Source organism: Opisthocomus hoazin, chromosome 1 (assembly GCF_030867145.1).
Source record: "Opisthocomus hoazin isolate bOpiHoa1 chromosome 1, bOpiHoa1.hap1, whole genome shotgun sequence".
Lineage (NCBI taxonomy): Eukaryota > Metazoa > Chordata > Aves > Opisthocomiformes > Opisthocomidae > Opisthocomus > Opisthocomus hoazin.
In genome coordinates, this window is record NC_134414.1 from 25558033 (window position 1) to 25581610 (window position 23578).

The 23578-nt window shown below is 42.2% G+C and overlaps 1 protein-coding gene and 1 non-coding gene across 4 annotated transcripts in view; both read right to left on the bottom strand.

Annotated features, from left to right (window-relative positions):
• ATP8A2 (ATPase phospholipid transporting 8A2) overlaps positions 1-23578 on the bottom strand; it is a 345411-nt gene that overhangs the window by 152776 nt on the left and 169057 nt on the right. The window lies entirely within an intron of this gene.
• On the bottom strand, positions 7223-7329 carry LOC142364330 (U6 spliceosomal RNA). Its single transcript, XR_012766240.1, has one exon. It is a non-coding gene; the product is annotated as a U6 spliceosomal RNA (small nuclear RNA).

Consider the following 23578-nt stretch of genomic DNA (forward strand, 5'->3'; position numbering starts at 1 on the left):
TTCATCATCACCCTTTGGTTTTTCAGCTGCAATCTCACTTCTTCATACTTTCTTAATTTTTTCCTGAGCAGATCATCCCCCAAACTGCTTCACTTGTGCAAATTTATCAGACTGGTTTCAAGTCTGTTAGTTAATTTTAAAGAGGGCTTTACATCCAATTTCACTTACCGGAGTCTCATTTCATCTTGTTATACCTACAAAAAACCCCTACCTTCCTTCAGTTTTTCAGCCTCACTGACATGCCAGTCACACTCTTGACTTCGAGCAACATGAATTACCTTGAATAACCTACATTCAGGTTATCTAGAACAGGGTGTTTTTGATGCCTAACATGGCTTTAAGTCAAAACACATGCACACATCCCTACATACATGCTCCCACAACATGCAAGTTCTTTAAAATTCAATAGTTATCAAAATAGTTTCTTCTGCATCACTTCAGGTATAATAGAAATGCCTTCTTTATATAAAGCTCTCTCTGTAGTTACAAAGCCACAGTCTTCAGAAGTGGAAGAACCCAAATTCATTTCATACCTTTTTATCACAAAAACAAAGATTTTTTTTTCCCCCCTCATTATTTATGTTCCTATTTTTTTAATAAATTATCACTGGGGAACTTCTCCCTTGCATTACATAATTTCAACTACTTATTAGCCATTCACAGTTGCCACTGAAATGATCTCCGGAGGACAAGGACTACGAAATAATCTCTTTAGAAGTCAGATTCAATGTATTAAGCAGCGTGATATAATGCACAGCACCCTAGTGAACACAGGGTTAAGTTTCAAGTCAGCATCTTCTTCCTCTTTGATATCCCCCCCGCATCTTTCTGTCCTGACTGCCCTTCCCCCAGTCTGCTTTCTGGGGCAAAGATTAATTTGGGAAAATCTAATTTAGAAAACAAATTATTTGTGAAGTGATGAGTTGGCATAAACAGTGTTGAATGGGAGACTAATTTGCATTTTTAACTGTAATGGTTGCTAGTGGCAACAGCTATAATAGGTTTGAAAAGTGAAACTAATGTATTAAATTTATTTTGAGCTTCCCTTGCCCCAAGCTGATTAAGGCACATTCATTTCCATGTTGATCAGCCCGAGCAGTTCTCATGCAACACAGAAATCTGCCTTTTTCTAATGACAGAGCAAAAAAATTGCAGCCTGTGAAATGTACAGATTAGTGCCTTCATAACCTCGAGCACACGCACAGACAGCGAGCACCCGTGCGTCTCTCCCAGCAGAGCTGTTTATAGACGTCCGCAACACACGGGTGAAATTCAATGACAAGCGAGAGAACGGCCATTAATAAGCACATCAGCCCATTTAGCAAGACTCTGCCCTGCGGTGAAGCCAGAAGATCAAGTGGGAGAGCCAAGGCGAGCAGCTGCCTGGAGAAGCAGAACAGCGATACTGGGGTAGCATCAGCCACACCACACCATCAGTGCTGCTGCTTGACAGGCCCTCTGCTCCTCCTCACTAACTATGGATCAGAAACACGCAGCACAGCAGCTTCAGACAGTGTTACTACTGCAAACTACTGCTGCTTTTCAGGACCATCTACCCAAGAAAAGCCACAAACACTGACATGGGAGGAAGACGAAGGGAAAAGTACCTAATAGATCCGAGTAGCTCGCCATTTCAGCAGTGCTACAAGCACCAACACAGCTTTATTTCTTTATTCTGAGTTCTAGTAACTCCACGATTTATTTTTCTCCTTCTCTATCAAAAAAAGTCTCCTGGAATTTAAAATAAGAACACACATAAATGATCAACTCACAACTACAAGTCATTGTTCAAAAGCCCAGGATCTCTGAATGACATGCTCCTGGAACAGATAGACACAATCCCAAGCAGGGTATCCTACCCAGTAATTCTCCCGAGAGGGCTGCAGTGTACCAGTATATCATGTCGAGGACTCAGTACCCAAAACACAAGTACCACCTATTAGTAAAAAGCAAGACTTTCAATTTGTGATTATCATCATACCTCAAAAGTCAGGGTCATGTTGTATCAGGGAAGAAAGGTGAGCTCCAAAAAAATTTTTTCCTTGACAACACCCAAGAAATGCAAGTTATTTCCCACCCTTCCCTGAAGTCCAGTCTCTATTTAACAAGAACAAAATGCTTGCAGTGAAGTCCCTAATTCCTTAGACATTAAGAAAAAAGAACCAAACTTCTGGTTTTCAGTCTTTCCACAGCTAGGGAAGTTGAGCACCAGAGTGTTCCCACCAAGATTAAAAAACACAGACCATTTCTAGACAGAAAAGACATTGACAACCAGAAGTCTGACTGGGACCAGCTCAGTCTTGGTCAGCCATTAAAGCTGCACTCTGTTCAAAGCCGGGTTAAGTATTAACTTCCAGAACAACATTCACAGCACGCTCACTGCTCCCAAACACAAACTTCAAGAAAGAATCTTTACATCAACCTCGAAACCTCAAACTCAATACATGCAACACCACTAAGAATAAAGCAGGGAAGGGCAGGAGGAAAAAGAAAGGAATAATACTCTAGAGCAAAGTCAGTTACACACTAAGTTCATGATTAAACTGCAGCATTAAAACATGGCATCTAGGGTAAGGGGTGCTTTTATTGTCTTCAGTCACCACCTATAGTTTAAGTTAGCAAGACCAAATTTACATCAAGAAGGTTTGGTAATAGCATCTCTGCCCATGGCCACCCACTAATACGGCCGTATTGCTAGGGCACCTGTAACCCTTGAACACACCGTTCCAACCTATCCGTATCTTGGCGAATGTTTCCACATTCTGATTTAAGACACAGAAATACCCCACGGTGTCTGAAAACAACAGTGATTAACAGCAGTTGCTTCTGTTAACAGCAAAACAGAAAACCACACAGCAGAGTGAACACAACATAACTGGTCCCCCGCATCCCTGATTTTCAAGCACCTTTCAAGCGCAAGGACCCCGTCGCAGAGGAGAGCACGCAGAAGCGCAGCGGCACACGGCAGGCTGGGGCACAGGGGCTGAGCACAGCAGCTGCTCCCACAGCACCGGCAGCTGCTGGGAGAGAGGAGGCCAGCCTGGTGCCGTCTCACCCCTGACAAACCTGGGGAGCAACTGCGAGCTGACTGCCCCCAGCAGCTTGTCCAGGCATTTTGGAGCAATCCAGGCGGAGTCAGGGAGTACATTAACAGTACTGCACGGAAAATCACAATCTAGTGCTCACAGATGGAGTACAAAGAGTAGGAAAAAAAAGCACAAATGTTTTGCCTCATAGTTCAAACTAGGCCAACAATTTTGCTTCCTTCCATCTTTATAGAAAGGACACAAAATGCTGCAGTTCCAGTTTGCTAACACAAAAGTCTGTTTCACAGCACATGCTTAGTTAGTGCTAAGTAAGAGATGCCACGCAGATTGTCCCTTTTACCACCCCTTTTACTTAAGGAGAATAAAACCAGACACTTGAACAATTATACCTAAGGAGCTTGAAAACAGAGAGAAGATAGGTGCATTTAAGTCAACCTTTTCCTGAAAGCGAGCAGGAGGATACTGCCAAATGAGCTTCTTTCCTGGAGAAAAAAACTCCAGGCTTTGAAACCTTTCCACAGGCATTATAATGAGTCCTTTGCTATTAATTTGTGGTCTTCTAAGGTGAACTGCTGAGGAACTGAGAGGCAGCATAAAGTATGAGCCCATTACTAGGGGCAGAGGAGAGCAGATTTCTTCCACGTCCACATTTATATCAGATTGGTCTTCAAGTAAGAGAGGTGTCCTCTCATTGCTAGACCAATTTTAAGCACCAGGCTGCTTCAGACCATTAGTGCCACAGTAACATTGAATGTGAGCACGTCCAAGTCATTAGTGCCAATGCAATCTGAAGTATCAGACAGAGCTACCTTATTATTGCTAAGGTAACTTAAATCACCCATAGTCTAGGCTACGGCTGGAAGAGCTAAATGAGCCAGATCACATGAACATCTCTTTAAAAAGATACCATGGAAATTGAGAAAAAAGGAACTGCTAGGAGTTGAACTGTATTCGCTGGCACCCCTCATAACTCAAGCAAGATTAAAAGTAAAAAACCTGGGAAGAAAAATGACGACTCTCCCAGTGCTGAAAAATTCATGGACTCTATCGGAAGCAGGAGAGAGGCTTCTGCGAGTTAGACAGGATACTCTCCACAAGTTCCTGAGAAGATCAATATTGCTCAGTTGATGCTTTCTTTTTTAAATCCAGGCACAAAAAGCAAATCAGCTTACAGTACCTTTTGTCTAGAGAAAGGCTTAGAGCCTGTGCATGCTCACCTGACTTAAAATGGCTTTTGTAGCAGCATATAGTCTACTCTCAGTTTACACAGGAAATTTTATTTTACTTTTCAGTTACAAGCTAAGACTTGGAAACCTAAATTCACGTAAACCTGTTTAATATAAGCCAGAATTTCACAGAATCACAGAATAGTAGGGGTTGGAAGGGACCTCTGTGGGTCATCTAGTCCAACCCCCCTGCCGAAGCAGGGTCACCTACAGCAGGCTGCACAGGACCTTGTCCAGGCGGGTCTTGAATATCTCCAGAGAAGGAGACTCCACAACCTCCCCGGGCAGCCTGTTCCAGGGCTCCGTCACCCTCAGAGGGAAGAAGTTCTTCCTCCTGTTCAGACAGAATTTCCTGTGCCTCAGTTTGTGCCCATTGCCCCTTGTCCTGTCGCTGGGCACCACTGAAAAGAGCTTGGCCCCATCCTCCTGACACCCACCCTTCAGATATTTGTAGGCATTTATAAGGTCCCCTCGCAGCCTTCTCTTCTTCAGGCTGAACAAGCCCAGTTCCCTCAACCTTTCCTCGTAGGGCAGATGTTCCAGTCCCCTCATCATCCTTGTAGCCCTCCGCTGGACTCTCTCCAGTAGCTCTTCATCTTTCTTGAAGTGGGGAGCCCAGAACTGGACACAGTACTCCAGATGAGGCCTCACCAGGGCAGTGTAGAGGGGAAGGAGAACCTCCCTCGTCCTGCTGGCCACACTCTTCTTGATGCACCCCAGGATCCCATTGGCTTTCTTGGCAGCCAGGGCACACTGCTGGCTCATGGTTAACCTGTCGTCCACCAGGACGCCCAGGTCCCTCTCCGCAGAGCTGCTCTCCAGCAGGTCCTTCCCAAGCCTGTACTGGTGCATGGGGTTGTTTCTCCCCAGGTGCAGGACCCTGCATTTGCCTTTGTTGAATCTCATCAGGTTCCTCTCTGCCCAGCTTTCCAGGCTATCCAGGTCACGCTGAATGGCAGCACAGCCTTCCGGTGTATCTACCACACCTCCCAGTTTGGTGTCATCAGCAAACTTGCTGAGGGTACATTCTAACTCTTCATCCAGGTCCAAGGCTGGGCCCAGTACTGACCCCTGGGGGACACCACTTGTTACCAGCCTCCAACTAGACTCAGTGCCGCTGATGACAACCCTCTGAGTTCTGCCATTCAGCCAGTTCTCTATCCACTTCACCGACCACTCATCCAGCCCACACTTCCTCAGCTTCCCTAGGAGGATATCATGGGAGACTGTGTCGAAAGCCTTGCTGAAGTCTAGGTAGACAACATCCACAGCTCTCCTTTCGTCTACCCTGCCAGTCATGTCATCATAGAAAGCTATCAGATTGGTCAGGCATGATTTCCCCTTGGTGAATCCATGCTGACTACTCCTGATAACCTTCTTTTCTTCCACTTGCTTCATGATGGCCTCCAGGATAAGCTGCTCCATCACCTTTCACGGGATGGAGGTGAGGCTGACTGGCCTGTAGTTCCCTGGGTCCTCCTTCTTGCCCTTTTTGAAGACTGGAGTGACATTGGCCTTTCTCCAGTCCTCGGGCACCTCTCCTGTCCTCCAGGACCTCTCAAAGATGATGGAGAGTGGCTCAGCAATGACATCCGCCAGCTCCCTCAGCACTTGTGGGTGCATTCTATCGGGGCCCATGGATTTGTGGACGTCCAGATCACTTATGTGATCCCTCACACAGTCCTCCTCGAGCAAGGGAAAGTCGTCCTCTTTGTAGGTTTCTTCTCTTACCTCCGGGGCCTGGGATTCCTGAGGGCCAGTCTTAGCACTGAAGACTGAAGCAAAGAAGGCATTCAGTAGCTCTGCCTTCTCCGCATCCTCCATCACCAGGACACTCGCCTCATTCAGCAGCGGCCCCATGTTGTCCCTAGCCTTCCTTTTGCTGCTGATGTAGTTGAAGAAGCCCTTCTTGTTGTTTTTGACATCCCTTGCCAGCTTCAATTCCAGGTGAGCCTTGGCCTTCCTCGTCGCATCCCTGCATGCTCTCACCACGTTTCTGTACTCTTCCCAAGTGGCCTGCCCCTCTTTCCACATTCCATGGACCTTTCTCTTCTGCCTGATCTCCGCTAGAAGCTCCTTGTTTAACCATGCAGGTCTCCTGCCTCCTTTGCTAGATTTCTTTCTCAGGGGGATGCATTGCTCCTGTGCATGGAAGAAGTGTTGTTTAAAGAGCGACCAGCACTCATGGACCCCCCTGCCTTCGACAGCCCTGGCCCACGGGATTCCTCCGAGTAGCTCCTTGAAGAGGGCAAAGTCAGCCCTCCTGAGGTCCAGGGTTTTGATCCTGCTTATCGCCCTGCTTCCTCCACGCAGGATCCTGAACTCGACCATTTCATGGTCACTGCAGCTGAGTCTACCTCCAACCTTCACATCCTCTACCAGTCCCTCCTTGTTTGTTAACACGAGGTCCAGCAGAGCGCCTTTCCTTGTTGGTTCCTCCACCACTTGCATCAGAAAGTTATCATCGATGCTCTGTAGGAACCTCCTGGATTGCGCCTGCCTAGCTGTATGGTCTTCCCAGCTGATGTCAGGGTGGTTGAAGTCCCCCATGAGAACCAGGGCCTGTGACTGTGAGGCTGCTTGCAGCTGCCTGTAGAAGGCCTCATCAACCTCCTCCTCCTGGTCAGGTGGCCTGTAGTACACACCCACCATAATGTCACCTGTGTGAGCCTGTCCCTTAATTCTAACCCACAAGCTTTCAACTTGTTCCTCATTTGCCCCCAGGCCAAGCTCAATGCATTCCAGTTGCTCCCTCACATATAGAGCAACTCCCCCACCTCTCCTTGTTGGTCTGTCTTTCCTAAAGAGTCTGTAGCCATCTATGACAGCATGCCAGTCATGCGAGTTGTCCCACCACGTTTCTGTGATGGCGACCAAGTCGTAGCCGTCCTGCTGTATAATGGCTTCCAGCTCCTCCTGTTTATTGCCTATGCTACTTGCATTGGTGTAAAAAATATGGAAAGCTTCACAAATTTGCGTGTCATCCTTGCGCAGGGGCCATGCTAATCTTCTCTGTATCGTTCCAATTTTAGTATATGTGCTGCCGAAGTGAGCACAATTTATATATTTAACACACTGGCACAATTCATATAACAGCAAATCATTTTCAAAATACACTCAGAAAAATCCCATGGTCAAACAGGCTACTGAGGTAAAAAGTAGGGCCCACTTTCAAATACAACCTGGCAACTGGTAAGCTCGTAAGGTATGTTGTGGAAGCCGAACATAGATGTGATGCTGTGAAAAGCTGTAAGGTTCACAGGACTTGGCAGATACACAGTGCCTTCTACAAGCTACTACTAGCTCTACAAGCCAAGATTCAAGGCATACTAATGTATATACTATCTTTCAATAAACTGTGCCCAAGAGAGCCTAGACAAGGGGGAGAGGAGAGATGGGGGCAACAACAGGCAATAGGCTGATCACAAGCCTCCTAAGCTCAGATGTACCAGTTGTTTTGGTGGTAATGACTGCATACTGGAATTCACCATCACACAGCTTGTACTCTAAACACACCAGTGAAGCTGGCTGTCTTGCTGGGCTGCCAGCATGCATCACCGCACTACATTTTCTTAAATTAAGTTTCAAAAAGCCTCTTCACTTTGTATACATCCATACAATTCTCTATATCCTATTTCTCCAAATAGCGTCAGAGTAGCCTTGCTAGAAGTTTGCTAGCAGTGATATGCAAGGCATAGTTAAAGGTTACCACGGCAAAATTCCAGGAGCGCTCCGCAACTCTAATCTAACATGGAAGTGGTCAAAACAGTTCATGAAGATGGAGAGATATTATATAAGCAGTTCTCCCATGAGTATAATGGAAAAACATCAAGATTACAGGCCACTAATGCCCTTACACTCACACTTGATCATGATTTAAAAATCAAAGCTAACACCTTGGATTAAAAAAAGTCCATAAAAATAGACTGAATGCCAAAAAAACTAAATTACTAAATCTTTTGGATGTATAAAAACCCTAAACAATTTACATGGAACAGAAGATCTGCTTATTCTCTAAACGCACTTAGCTATAATAGTACTGTAGATGCTCAGCTCTTTTAATTTTTAGGAATACAGATTTTATTCTCATTCACGTTCTTCACATCCAATACAAATAACACCCCAAACGCAAGCCAACATGTTGGAGCATGACAGAGTGATTAGCCCAAGTGAGGATCCAACTGTTTGAATGTATTTGAGACGTAACTAATACATTATTCTTTGTACAAAACACAGTTCACGGGAATAAGGTCAAACACCCAGAGTCCAAATGGCAACAGTCAGAGTACCATGAAGGCCTATCCTGCTCAACATCATCAGTAACCCAGACGCTGACAAAAAAAAAAGATACCCTCAGCAAGTCTGCAGATGACGCTGAACTAGGGCACCTAGATTACAACGAATCATAGGGCTTTTATTCAAAGGAACCTTAAGAAGTTCAAGGAGTGAGCCCACAAACCTCATGAAGTTCAGATGGAGAAAGGCAAAGCTCCACACCTGGGACATAATGACACAACATGCTAGTGCAGGCTGGGAAATGACCGAGTAGCAGCCCTGCTGAAGAGGACCTAGTTGTTATGGTGGGCATCAGGTTCAACATGAGCCAAAAGCATGCTGTTAGTGTGATCAAGACAAATCGTGTATTGGATATTGACCCAGTACACAACTGTGACCAGGACAAAGAAAAGTTATTATCAGCCCTCTCCTCAGCACAGGTGAGGCAACATCTATAATATGTCCAGGTTTAGAGCTCAAGTTGAAAAGAAAAGGAAAGAAACTGGAGAGAGTCCAGCAGAGAATTACCAAGATGCTCAGGGGTCTAAAACACATAACCTGTAAGAAGAGTTTGTGTCACTTGAGCTTGTGCAGGTAAGGAGTAGTTTAACAACAACAGTGTACTACTGCTTGACATGGAGTTACTCACTCTCCTGTCACATCAAACAACATAACAAGGGCCAACGGCCACAGATTGCAAACTAGAAGGTTCAGATTACGCATCATGTTTTCATGAACATGCTGAGCAATGGAAAAGATTTGCCAGGGAGGTTACAGAATCTCTGCTCATACGCGTTTTCCAAGGCTAAACTACAAAAAGTCATGGCTGGCATGATCTGCCGCAAATGACAACCCTGCCTCGAGCAAGAGGTTGGACTAGACCTCCAGAGGTCCCTTCCATCTGGACTCTTCTACTGCAGTCTCAGTTTAGTGACAAGAGGCACTTTCCTACTAAATGACTGATACGGTCCCTGAAGAGGGTTCCCATGTGGTTCTGTCACAGTGAGGCCTGGATTTCAAACAAGTTTACTTCGTACACATGCTGCCTTGTGTGCTAAAGGTCTCCAGTGAGACACGGTGTAACTGGGCACTGCAGTAGAGAAGTGACCTCATCTCCTTCCCCTGCATGTAGTCATCATCCCATGTTATTGGAGCACCTTCCCCAGGTAAACAGTCTTCTCCTTCCAGCCTTGCCTTTTCCTTATCCATCAGCACTTCACACTCTTCTCACCATCACATCATCCCCTTTCTTTTGACTGAATAACCCACTGGTGTCAAAGTTATATAAATAACTCCGTGCATCATTTCCTTAACTTGAGAATTTTGTGTTTTAACAGTGGATACATTAGACTTGGCAACTTTAAGTTAACAACGCTTTGGGTAGACACTATAATATATCTTGGTTATTTTTATGCCACAGACTCTTCAGAAAAAAACCAACCCAACACATCTGGCATAAAAGCCAATCCATCAAAAGAAATAAACAGGTCTCTTGAAAAAGCTAGACAGCCAGTGTAGACTCAACAGAAACTGCTCTGATCCAGCAAGAAAGTTCCACATGGGAAAGATTCCTTCCAAAAGGGTCAGCTCTCAAAGACTTACATTTTTTAGAAGTACTCTCCAAGTTACTATTTCCAAATCTAGCAAAAATTAACATTTTAATCTCACTAGTGCATAATATCTGGTTATAACCCAGTTTTCAGAGAAAGTCAGACCTTGTAGTAACAGATCTTTCTAGTTTCTTTCCCTCAACTTCGCTAAATAAAAGGAAATTGAGAACTAGATCTAACTCTCCTAATTTAAGAAAACTGATCAGGAATAAGAAGAACTGAAAACTGACCGTAAGTCTCATTTATGTGTAAGAGTTGCTATGAAATTTCAGCGTATGTAACAGAGTTTGAATCTTCCTAAATGCTATGTCACACGTATTTACGTTTTACTGTGAAGAAGAGGAGGTTTGACCAAAGACACAGAGGTTCTAAGCAAAAACTCTTTTCATTTCCATTGTGCCATAATTATCAAGGTCAGAGCTAACTTCTACATTAAGATTTCCCAGACTTTTATATCTAACCCACACTTTTATTCCTCTCTATCCCTTTCTATGTTTGGCTACATATCTGTGACATCTATTAAACAGCATAAATACGACTATCAGGAAAGCCACAGATGCATTTTAAGGGGCTCTTCACTCATTTTAATAGCTGACAGTAATCACTATGAGCCCAGTCAAAAGCTAGTCCTTCCATGGATTTTAGTGAGACTTGAATAAGGTCCAGACGATCAGTCAGTCCTCTGTAGACCTGGGTTTTCCCAATAAGTTCACCTTAAAAAGTTTCCAAGGGAAGTTCCAATCCATGTCATGCAGAAATTCTGAATATTTAGCATTAGCAACTGTATTTGCATTGCTAATCCCAGCACATCACGAAGCAGTAGATAACAAGGCAACTCAATCGTGCACGCTAATCAATGAAGCAAGCCATCACAAGAGCCACTGAAAGTCCATCTGCAGCATTTGCCTAGTTGCTAGACACTAAAGGAATTAAAAAAGAGGAGGGGGAGGAGGGAAGCTTTCACAACCATGTAAACCGAACTGGAATAATTGCTAGTACAAACAGGCTCATTTTCAAACATACATGGGTCAGAAACAGCAGCACAGCTCAAAGCAGCTGCGGTCATACTGTTTACTCTCCTTTTTGACATAAAAGCCTTTTCCTCTGTGAACAGTTCTTAACGCAGAAACATCTAAACGTATGCTAATGCCCAACAGAGCAATAACTGCTTTTGATTGATTCGACAGTACTGAAAGTACCAGGAAAAGAGATCAAACCAAGTATTATACAAACAACCAATCTCTTCAATATGGTACATGTCAGCATGAAAGCTGAAAGGAGCTGAACAAGCCAGCCACTAACGTCTTACACGGTCCTGAAAGTGGCAGTGTTCTTAAGTGCTTGCAGATAAAAGTGTTTTTTCTTAAGTTGTGACATCAATTTATAGAGGTCTGTAACATAATGAAAGTGCTTTGATTTAACATGATTTATGAGGCAAAAGCACTTCTGGTGTCTTCAGAAAAAAACATAGGCATTTACAATAAACACAAGATAATTAAGTAATTTTGCAGCCAGTTACTCTCCTGAAATCATACTTAGCAAAAACAAACACGACCTCCCTCTTCCCTTTTTACACTGCTTAAAATTCCTTCTTCTGTCTTCCATTTCACTGACTCACCTTTCTTTCAACACCCTTTCACTGGAGAGCTTCCAGCAACAAACTCCTCTGGCATTATTTTAGGGAAGACATTTTCAACTTCCAACTAGTCCCAATACCCTAGTTTTTGCAAAGTTGCTACAGTGTTTACAGAAGAACACTCAGACACACACAGAAAAATAAATCTGAACAAATGGTCTACGACTCTTCCCAGTGTGTCAGAAGTAGTACAAACTCTGGCTGCAGTGTGTCCTGTATTACCCTCCCAGGGTTCAGCCCGATCTTTTTTTTTTTTCTGATGCGTAATCTATAACTGGAAGTTATTTAACTGCTAGGAAAACTACTCTTTGGTTAGATTTAACTGACCACGTCTCAGATGCACAAAGTACATAAGTGTAACTGAAGTGTTCCTTTAGGTACAAACAGATGACTAAGCCCTCTTCAGAGAACAGGGATAAAGCTAGAGGAGATGGAGGCATTTTGCCCTCTGGATAATTGGTGGAAGCAACAACAGGAATAGGGTTTAGAAATCAGGGTCCATTGTCCTGTCCTCTTCAAGTAGCCCAGCAGGAGAGGGGTGACACGCCTTATCTAAACCCAATCTCTAAAAAAAAAAAAACCAAAACCCACAAACAAACAAAAAAACCAAGCAAAACCCTAGTTGTGGTTTTAAACTCCCGACCTCCCCCAGTCTAAAGGGGACACTTAGCTTAAGCCTGCTTCATGCAGTACCTTCAGTACATACACATACGGAAGCCAGCCCTTAAAAGCTTTTACATATATGAAGATCTATGGCACATCTCAGACAAATTGAGGCATGATAGCTGCTTGTCAGCTCTACCAACAGCTCTTTGTCTCAGTCCTTCTGGCCTTGTCTGGGACATGACCAGCTAGAAGCTAGATGTTCACAGACCTTCAGCACATCAGTTGTTGGGCAAAGTTTTGGAGTAAATTGTATTTCTGGACCTAGGAATCTCAGCTCCATGTGAGGAAACTGCTCATCTACATACAAAAAGGAAACAACTTTATAAATCCACAAAAACCCCTCACTGTACTAGTGCATAAATCCATGGTGTATCCACACTTCTACTAGGCAGATCTAGTTCTTTTTCTCAGTTTCAGAGAGAAGAGGTCTAAAAAAAGGGAGGCAGGGAAGATCAAATATGTGGAATTGCTTTTGAACAAGGACCCTTTATCTGAAAAAGGCAACTAAAAGTCAATATATTAGAGGTTCGTTTGATGAGGAGGGGAAAAAAGACAGCCAGGGAATGATTATTCACCATTTCTAACATGCAAGAACTTGATGGCATCCAATGAAATTACCAGGCAGATTCAAAGCAAAAGAAAATATATCCAATGCACAGTACATAACACCCCCTGTCCAAAGTGAGATTTTAGACTAATCTGTAATTGAAATTAAAATTTAAACATGTTAAGGAAAAAAGGTTTAAAATTTATGAAAGTAAAAAAATAATCAAAGATTATGAAAATGGAATGCAGATACAGCTGCTTGCAAGAGGTCTCACATTCACTAATTATACACACACTCCCACAGCAGCTACTACTGGTCACTGAAACAGAAAACTGAATTAGATTGGGTCTGGTCCAGACATTTATATATGAAACGAAGATCATTAGCTGACAACTGCAGGAAACATGAGTTTCTATACAGGTCTCACACCAGTCAAAGAACAGCTATACTAAAGTATTATTCACTAAATTTGGATATATCCTACTCAAAGCCTCTTGGAAGACAAGAGCTAGAATCCAGCTCACATTCTTGTTCCAGAACTGCAAAGAGCTGGGTAACAATTTGTGCAGGAAAACATGATGCATTGTCATGCCAGCTAACTGATCTCTTACTGGCTTTGAACTGAAATCCTGACAGTGGCACACCTGCTTTTCAACAAGCTTTTCTTCTAGCAAAAAGAAATCAGTTATTACTGATTAACGGTGTATGATAACAGCTTGAAAAATTCATAAGACCACTTAAACGTACAAGATTCTGAAAAATTACAAAATTTATGAACATTGAAAATTCAGGTTTCTTCTTCTACTTACATTACCAATTTCCTTCCAGGGAGGGGGTGGCGGTGGTGTTTCACAGAAGAAAAAAGTGAGCCTTTTCATGAGCATTATGGATTAATCTGCTTGGTCTGCCGTCATCTTGTGTCAGATTTGGCCTTTTCTACATCTGGCAGAATGTAGGTCAGTTCTGATGCTCCTGTGTTACAAGGTCCCTTTCGCTCTTGTTCTGTTCTAGGCTTAAGTAACTCCTCAATTTTTGTAAAATCACATATCCAGAGGTCACACTAACCTTTAAGAATCAAATCTTATGACAGGATAATCTAGAACTTCACAAAAATATCCCAAGCTAGTGACTTCTAATAGAAAACTAACTACAAAGAAGGGAAACTAAAGGATCTAACTTAATTTCATGGCACGCGTACCACAACTTCTCCTTTGCTTCAGTGCTAACAGACAAAAATAAAGAGAACTTGCAACAGCCATTGAAAGTTTTAAGGAGAATATTTAGGCTTTGACTTTAATCACTAGTACTGAGGAAATCCTCTCAGGAATAATAAGCACAGGAAAAAATAAGAAAGCACAGCTACAGCTATTCTTAATACAAGTCATTTAACAAGGAGAATTAAATTTGTCATCCACATAATTTGGCATTTACTGATATTTTTGCTCCTTATTTTCTTTGGTGGCAATTTTCTTACATACTTAATGCAGCTAACACTCTTCCAGAAGGCAAAGTACATGGGAAAAAGTGATGGAGAGGAAAATCCCAAGGAGCTCTCACCAGGAAAAGATGAAGAATTTTTCCCTCAAAGGACTCAGACAATGTACATTCAAGAACACAGCAAACATTTCACCTTAACCATTCTTGAATAATCTGTTAACACAGAAAGCAATCTAGAAATCAGCGACAACACTAAATCAGTATTTTGCCAAAATACATTTGTCTCAGGTAATGCCTTCATTCTTACTTGAAGTGAACATGAAAAGCAAATGCACTGTGCAGCTTGAATATAGGTGCTCACCTGATCAGATATGGGAAGGGTCACCACTCAGAGGACAGAAGAATGGGAGGGCAGTGGTTTTGTAACATGGCAGAGGATACTCAGAACACATGGCCTGCAAGCATCTCAATATAAGCTGTATTTACCTGTCGTGTGACAAAATGTTGGGCACCCCTATATAATTGAAAGACTTTGAGTTCAATCTAACTACCTTGGTTTGGATAATCACATCCACTCATTACTCCACTTGAATATCAATATCAAAGGGCTCTTCAATCCACACACGGCACAAGAAAGTCTGCATCAGGCAGACTGTTTCCCTACTATTTGTCTCCTTCACTAGTGTTTAGCTTGGCAGAAGTTCCTCAGCTTTACTATCAACATACCTTCTTACTTGGTGGAAACAAACAATCTACCAAAGCATATTCTTCCTTCTGCTGTACAGATTTGCTAAAAGGGAAAAGAACCTGTGCGAAGCTTTGCTTTCAACACAGCACCATAGAAAACAGACAAAAAAAGCTTACTGCTTCCTGAACATAGGAAATACCTGCTTCTCCTAGTGCTCCAGAATACCAAGGAAGTTTCCAGCTGTGAAACCAGCCAACGTGACTTCTGCAAGAAATGCACCAACTAACACCATATTTTAGGAAGCACAGAGTAACATGCTGAGAAACAGCTTTGTCCGAGCTATTTATCTCTTGTACCTTAAAGAACTGTAGAGATCCCTCAAACCAACCCGTTGATGCAAATGAAGACTTTATAAAAGGGCAATATATCTAATGCCACAGTGAGCCTGGAAACTGCTCTGGCACACCCACACACCAGTCACGTTTGCTATGTCTGCCAAAATCTCATTCCACTCCCAAAAGTCTTTGCTTTTGAAAACAAAGAAATTGATAGAAATCAAAATTTCTCTGAACAGCTGAAGTAAAGAAAACCACACCAGTCCCAAAGGGATTAAAATTTAGAGAGACCAGTTTGATCCAGAGGATTGAATGATCACAAGAGAAAGTGATTATTCCCATTGTAATATGTTTACAACAGATTTTGGCCAGGTTCCCACTCATATTCCTTTAATTATGCCTATATAAACAGAACTATTACACATCTGATTCAATATCTTCTACAGTTAGGGAGATATGTCTGTAAAAAAAAATTCTCATTAATGAAATGGTATTTTACTAAGGGTCACTGAAAGAATGCGAAGTCATCTCCACCAAGCAGCTGAACCTCACAGAGCTGTAGGGTTCGGTGAGAATGACCTAAGCTGGAAGCACGTTAACACACAGTCAGCTTCCTTCTCAGCATCCTGTCAGTATCACCAGGGGCTGGTTTTATTTCATTTACATATGCCATAAAAATCTTTCCTGGAGAAGAATATTGCATTACCTTATGCAGATTTTCAACCAGGAAACTGAACTTGAGGACAGCACTCACGAGACCCGGCTCTTAAAAAAAAATAAAAATCCCACATATCTTGTAGGCAAGGAAAAAAGGAATAAAGCAGTCAGTAAGCCAGCATACATTTCTTCTGCACTTATTTCTTTCTTTAACTTTTCTGTTCATAAAGACACTAAATATCTGCACCAAAAGGAAAGGAAGTATGTAGAAGTCTCATGGTGCCATCTGTTTATTCTGGTACATGAATGGATAAGTTAACACTAGCATTCCTCACTGCACCAGCGTCCTGTCAGACAGCTGCCCTGCCAGGAGCCTTCACTGTCAGCGTCTGCGAAAGTTAAGCATGATACCCTGGCCAGTTTAGTCCTGGGGCCCCTCCTAGAAGATCCTGTTTATTATGCCAAGGTCTGTTAAAATTATGTTCATGGTGCTTTCAATACCTGTCTACTCAGCTAAGACTAATAGCCCTCCAATACTTTTGGTTTGTCAGGTCTCCAAACGAAACAAATGAAAACCAGTGGAGAGATACTAAGTGTCCCTATACCCCTTCAGGAAGGGATTTAATGCTATTGAATTACCGAACAGAACGCCACAAAGAAGTACAGGCTTTCCATTTCCTAACACGCAGTACCGTTGGAGGCCTAGGCTGCCTGTTTGGACAGCAGGATTAGCCTCCCATATGCTCCTACCTACTTGACACTACCATCTACAGCAGTGCTTCATGCAGCTGGCACAACAAGCTCATCTCCACCATCAGAGCAGAGGGTTTTCAGACTACCAGAAGCCTACACCACAGGGCTGAGCTGGGTGCAAGAAGCTGAAGTGCTGGGAAAAATACAGCACAATACGAAAGAGAAACGAAAGCAAAGGGAAAGGCCAAAGAAGGTGAGAACATCAACGCCGGAAGCCTGTGAGACACAGGTACTCCAAGCACGAACCGAAATATCTACAGCTCCAACTGTTCAGGAAAAACCCAAAGACAGGCTGAGGGGCCTTTCTGAGAAGGAAAAAAAGGGAAAACAGGGGAAAGGGGAAGAAAAAGGAACAAACCACTAAAAGGTCATGACATGAGACATTGCAGGGTTTAAACACAGACTGAAGCTATTTCCTGTTTTAAAACCAAGAGAAAGTATTGATTAATATCAAGGAGACTGATTTAGGATAACGTAAAACAAACTTTTCAAGAGTTGAAATGCCAAGAATGTTCTAGCTTTTAGAAAAGGGTGGGGTTTGGGGTTTTTTCCCCCCACAGTAATAGCTTTGTGTAAGCACATTTAGCCTCATACAGAAGTAGAAAACAGCGTATTTTTTCCCCTGAAGGAAAAGAAGGGATTTGGTGGCAAAGACAAAACTGAGACTTTTGGATCACACTGAGCCCAAAGAGAGTTTCCAGTGAAATGAAAACAACCCATAACACACACCTCTTCCAGGCAAGCAGTGCTCTTTTTTCATGTTCAGTCTTGTTTCATCTTTTTATTTAGGTCCACTTGTATGTAAAAAATAATGAAACAAATAGCTTTGCACTGAAAGTTTTCTGAACACTTCTTTTCAACACCTAGTTCATACCGTTGCTTGTTTTGCATCCCATCCCGTAAGAGTTTTTAAAACAATGTGCTATTGTCCACCTTTCATCTCATGCTGGTCCTCTTCAAAAAAAAAAAAAAAAAGGCTGGTGCCTATTCATTCCAGCACAAGTGATTTCCTCCGAGATAAGTGCTCTGTAGTACTTACAAAGACTTCCCTCAATCACTACAAGTCACCACTACACATTCAACAGCAGCATCCTTTTAGCCCCATGCATTTGCCACATCACCCCCCAACACTGAAAGAGATGGCTTTTGTCTACTGACTACAACTACCCCTCTTCAGTTTAAGAACGTGATCACATTAACTCTCAAATCTTGATACATCATAACTTCAGACGGAGCTCAAGAGTCTTGCTACAAGACCTGCTAACATAAAGTTAAAGAAATTTACAACTGAAATGTCCCAAAGTATTCTCAGGTTTGACCAACAGCGAGGGCTGCAAGAGAATAAAACAAAACTACGCTTTCATATTCTAGCTTGGTCTCCAGTCTAATACATAACGGCAGTTAACTCTCCTCAGATAAGTCCTTCCTCTTATCTGCACATTGTAAAACACTGGCCTTGGGGCAAATTACCTCAGTGTGCTCACAGGCCTCCTTACAGCTGATTGAAGTGTCTTCTGTTTGCCGCAGCTCACGGCCTGGCACACAACACTTTCATCAATGCATCTGTGACTACCTCAGTCTTTTACCTCAGTGCTCTAACACCACACACATTAAGCTGTGACGGGCTATCAGCCAACACAGACTATCAGATTATACTCTTGCTAACGTGGCTTTAACTGAACCTGTTAGAACTCCCCAAGTCTCACAAATGCAGGCAGCTTCCTAAAGCAGTTGAGGTTTCCCTTGATGCTAGCTCATTTTGATAAGCGAAGTGACATTTATGAACATACTTCACAAGAACCCTCCGCTCACACAGTTCCATGGGCTCTTTCCTTCAGTCCCTGCCATGCATCCAACCCACTCGCATCGCCTTCTGATCTACTGCACCTATGGACACATTCTGTCTTAGCTTCATAGCAGAACTGAGGTGTGTTGGGGAGATCTAGTTGTAGAAACACATTCCTGGGTTGTGCTGCACGCCTACCCTACACTATAAACCCTACACCTAGGATGTGTGGATGCTGACCTACACGACCCCTCTTCAGTCCTGTGATCTGCTTTCCCTCTCATTTGCCTCTAAGACTACTCAGCATAAAAGCTTGAGCTCAGCAAGTTGTTCAGACCCAAATCAAGCCATTGGCAAACACTCATAACTTATGGACACCATGGATCCACACATCTTAAAACTATGTGGAGATAAACCTGTTTTTCAGCAATTTGCAGATTTGGGGGAGTTGGGGGAACAGCAAGAATTCTGTCCAACTTAAATCTCCCTTGCCCAATGTAAGTTCTTTTATAACAGAAACATTACAAATACCAAAGACCTAAAAAGGGCAAGTTTCCAATTCTTTAAGTACTTTTGTTTCAGAGCCTTCACACCTTCGCTTTCTACTCCTGAAAGCAACAAGTTCTGGTAAAGCAATGTTTGTTCCTTCCAAGATAAATACTCACTCCTTAACAAAACAAGAATTCAAACAGCCGCCCCACAAGTGTTAATGATCCCTTCTTCCCCTACTGAAATATCCTTCCTACTTTTTTATAAACATTAACTACAAACCTTGAAACACATGCTCTTTGTTCTTCAGTTCTCAGGCAGATATTTTTTACACTCATCTGAATGTATTCAGATATCTTAATGTTTCAACCAGGCTTTCTGCTCTCTTGACTAATGGAGTTTTGTTTGCAAAAAATTTGAAACCTCTACTAGAAATCTTTAGAATTACACACAGATTTCAAGATCCTGGAAATGTCTTGAAGCAAGTCATCTTCCAGCTTGATGTCCAACTTTCACTTTTATACAAACAATAGGGGATTCAAAGCAACTGTCCATTGAAACACGGCCTGGTTCAGAGCCTGACACTTCATCCAGCCCATCACCCAGGCTCAGTGTCCTTGGACTGTGGCATACCAAATACATATTTTTTCCTGCCTTGCTGAGATTATTCTGTTTTCATTTGTTTCTTTTATTGACTAGGCTGCTTCATAACTTGTCATCTCCATCTTTATGAAAGGCTTTGACGTGTCAGTTACAAGGGACACTACTGTCCCAGCGGTCTGAAATTTATCTCCTCATTTGCAGTATTTCTGCACAGTTGCATGAATTCTTACCAGCAGCATTTAACCCTTCAGCACAGCTCAAAAGAGCCCTCTGATTGCACCTACCTGCAGCTTCAGGGCCTTTCACGATACAGTCCCTCAAGAAGCATGGTGCATGGCTACCCAGACCACCCTTATACTAGCCCAAAAAAACCAAGCACACAGCAGAATCACCCGGTAAATCCACATCTATCCTAAGACTTACCAGAGTCAGACAGGAGCAAGAAACAGCAAAGATCTATCAGCAGCTCACTTGGTTGCCTGCATACACACCCTCCCCTCCAGGACCACCTCTTACATGTGGTACGAGGAAACACTGTGAAACTCTAACCAAGGCTAGGTTCATGGGCCCCTGCTATGCTACATTCTCCAAGAATTTTCTCACACAGTCCCTCCTGGGTAGCAGACCAGGCTTGGCTCTTTGGCCGTAAAGAATGTGACTTGAAAATTCAAAGGAGCAACGCTTCTAAGTGCACTAAAAGGTACGCCAGATTTCTCCTCCACGCTGCCTCCTGGTTGAACATTTTCCTCCACCATTTTATGTAACCAAATCAATACAAATTAAACCTTCACTTTTGACATGGAGAACAAAGTCATTCCACTCTTCTTTCCAACACCTTTTACATCCCTGAACTTTTTTGCAGAATGAACAATCTCACAAGTTGTCCTTACTACTCATCTTTTTTCTATTAGTCCATACAATCTGCATGCACTCATTTCATGAGCATATCCCTGTTTCTGCAAAAGCAGAATCAGTAACTGTTGTTAGCAGGCAAAATTTATTACTTTTTTAAAATTGAAAACTATTAAGTGTCTTTTTAATATTCCACACTATTCAAAGTTGTTATTCATGCTCAGGAAAGACAACTGATTAGAATATGGCACACAACATGTTTGAAAATTTTTTTCAACATAACAAGTAGAGAATTGGTAGAATGTTTCAGCACAAACAAGAATAAGCTAAAACATTACATGACAACAAGATATTTAGCCTAATGTCTAATGCCTTCTGAGCTCAGAAGAACATTGTCTTTTAAAGGATCACACCTGTCTTGATCTTAATCAACTCAATCTAATTATCACAGCATAAAGCAAAATAGTATTTTTTTTTTTTTTAATCTAGAGAAAATAATACGCAAAGTTATTCCAAAAGCTGGTGAATGTTTAGGTTGGAGGAAAAGAAATGGTGGAGGATTGAACAGATATTTTTAATGAACCAAGAGCAAAAACTGCAGAAGTAAAACAGTTTGACAGTGTAAATACCAGAAGAATCAATGGAATAACCAAAGAACTTACTTTTACCCACACAGTTTATCGGAAAAGTATTAGGAAGAGAACAACAGCTAGCTTGAATATATTCCTTCCCTTCCCTGTTTTGACCTAAGCACAGGCTTTTTCTTTTGTTTGTGTTTTCAGGCCTGCTATCCATATTTGTAGCCAGCTGTTACTATACCATCACACACTCCCCCTGCTAAATCCCACAGTGTTCTTCTGTGTGTCACAGTGTTTGAGAAGAATTGCCTCGGACAGACATCAGTTCTCACATTTCTCAGTATCTGAAGCTGGCACTGAGCATCCCTCCCCTCACCTGGCTGCCTTCTCTGCCCTCACTGGTGGGGACTTTCTGTGTCTCAGAATGCAGGTGTCACAGCAAGGGCAAAATACACATTAAATTGCTTTGTGTACCTTGGTCAAATTAGGAAGCAAAACATTTCTGCTGAGGGTTATTTCCCTCAAGGTAACAGAACAGTGTTAAGTCTCTAGTAATAATTTAATTCCATCTCGGAATTAAATCTCAAGCACAGATGCTGTTTTGTTTTTACTGTGTAACTCAGAATGCAATGCTTGGGGGGGTTCTTTTGGGGATTGTGTTTTTCAGGGGCTGAGGGTAACGGAAGAAAGGAAGGGAGACTGTGGAATTGTAGCTTGTGCTTCAAATTCAATGCTTTATACTGTGAACTAACTGCAACTTCCAGGTGAAAGAAAACAAAACCCCCGCTATTCCTTCTCACTGCTGCAATAAAATTCCAGCAAGTGCTCTGCATTTCATTCTGTAGCGTACAGCTGCCCCTACTGCATGTAAATGGGATTCAGTGTCTTCCTTCCCAAAAAATCCAGGCAGACTTTATGACAGTCTTTCTCCTCATGGGTACAAGAACCACTGTAAGCTTAGCAAACATATTTTCACCATCCTAAAGGAACAGCCAAAGCACGATGGCTAACACCGAACTATGAATAACTTCCAGTAAAATTCTGTTACTCTCCTGTAACTCAATACAGTCTGACTGCCAATTCCAATAACAAGTAACTATTAGTAAGACAGCAGCAATTCCATGTTACATTCTACCTTATTAGTTTACACAGGTTTTCATAACAATATTAATTTGCTATGAATAAAGCTGCAGCAACAAAATTGTTCCATTACTAGAACCCACAAAGTAAAATCATCTTTGATGGTTCTCAAACCCCTTTACACAATTTCAGGCACTCAGCCAATCCTACAACAGAACGTGCTTAATTCATCATCAATCACTGGAAGAGAAAAATACGAAGTCCATTTACACAGAAAAAATAACCACATGCAGACATAATGGAACAGCACTATAGTTAAAACCAGAAAACACACAATACAAGTAATTTTGCAAATCAGTATCATCTAAACAGCAAGTACCTCAAACAAGATAGTTTCTTGGAGTTCATACAATACTGCCTACCACAGGAGGCAAAAGAGACCTCACCATAAAAGCAATGCAAGTATTTCATACTTGTGTAACAGCAAAGCTCTTGCTTTGGACAACAGATATAAGACGCTACTAAAACCCACTTTAATATTACACTTCAGTAATGAATTGTTTTACTGAAGTTTTCCATCTAACTAAAAAAATCTGCTGACAAGATACATAGAAGGAATTTACAGTAAGAAACTGTGCCCACCAGAATTTCCTGATAATTTCTTCGTTAACAGATGACAGAATTTCAGGGTTTTTTTTCTGCTAAAGTTATGTCCTATTCTGAAGTGCAAAACACTGATGTACAAAATAAAGGATTTATGTAAAAAAAAAATCATTTAAACTTAAGGAAAAACTGTTAAGCAGTACCTAAAGGCAGCTATAGTTGAGTGGCTAGCATCTCTGCATTAGTCTGGTCCTGTACGCTATAGGGCCCATGCTACTACTGTCAAGAAAGCCATATCAAATAGTTACATTAAAAGTTATTACATGAACTATGAGCTTGCAAATGGATGAGTACTAAAATCTTTAAGACTATTCAAGATGGTTAAAGTAGCCAATCACCCGTTACAAAGACTGCAGTTATGCCTACTCTGTAACAGGGAAACATGTTCAAGCCTGCCGATAACCACAGCATCCCAAACCCAAGATCCCTTGCTTTTAGTGGGGTATTCAGTTTCAGCATGGTGCTTACTGCCTTCAGAATAAATCTGACCTCAGAGACAAAATTATGTCACAACCTGAAGGTATTCCTGCTTTTATGTTTAAATTGGTGCCTGGAATTTTCTTCAGTAAAACTTATTTTGATTGCTCTTAAACATTTACCCAGAGATCCATGATTTCATTACTTTGCCGCTTCAGTCCAGTGTGCCTCAT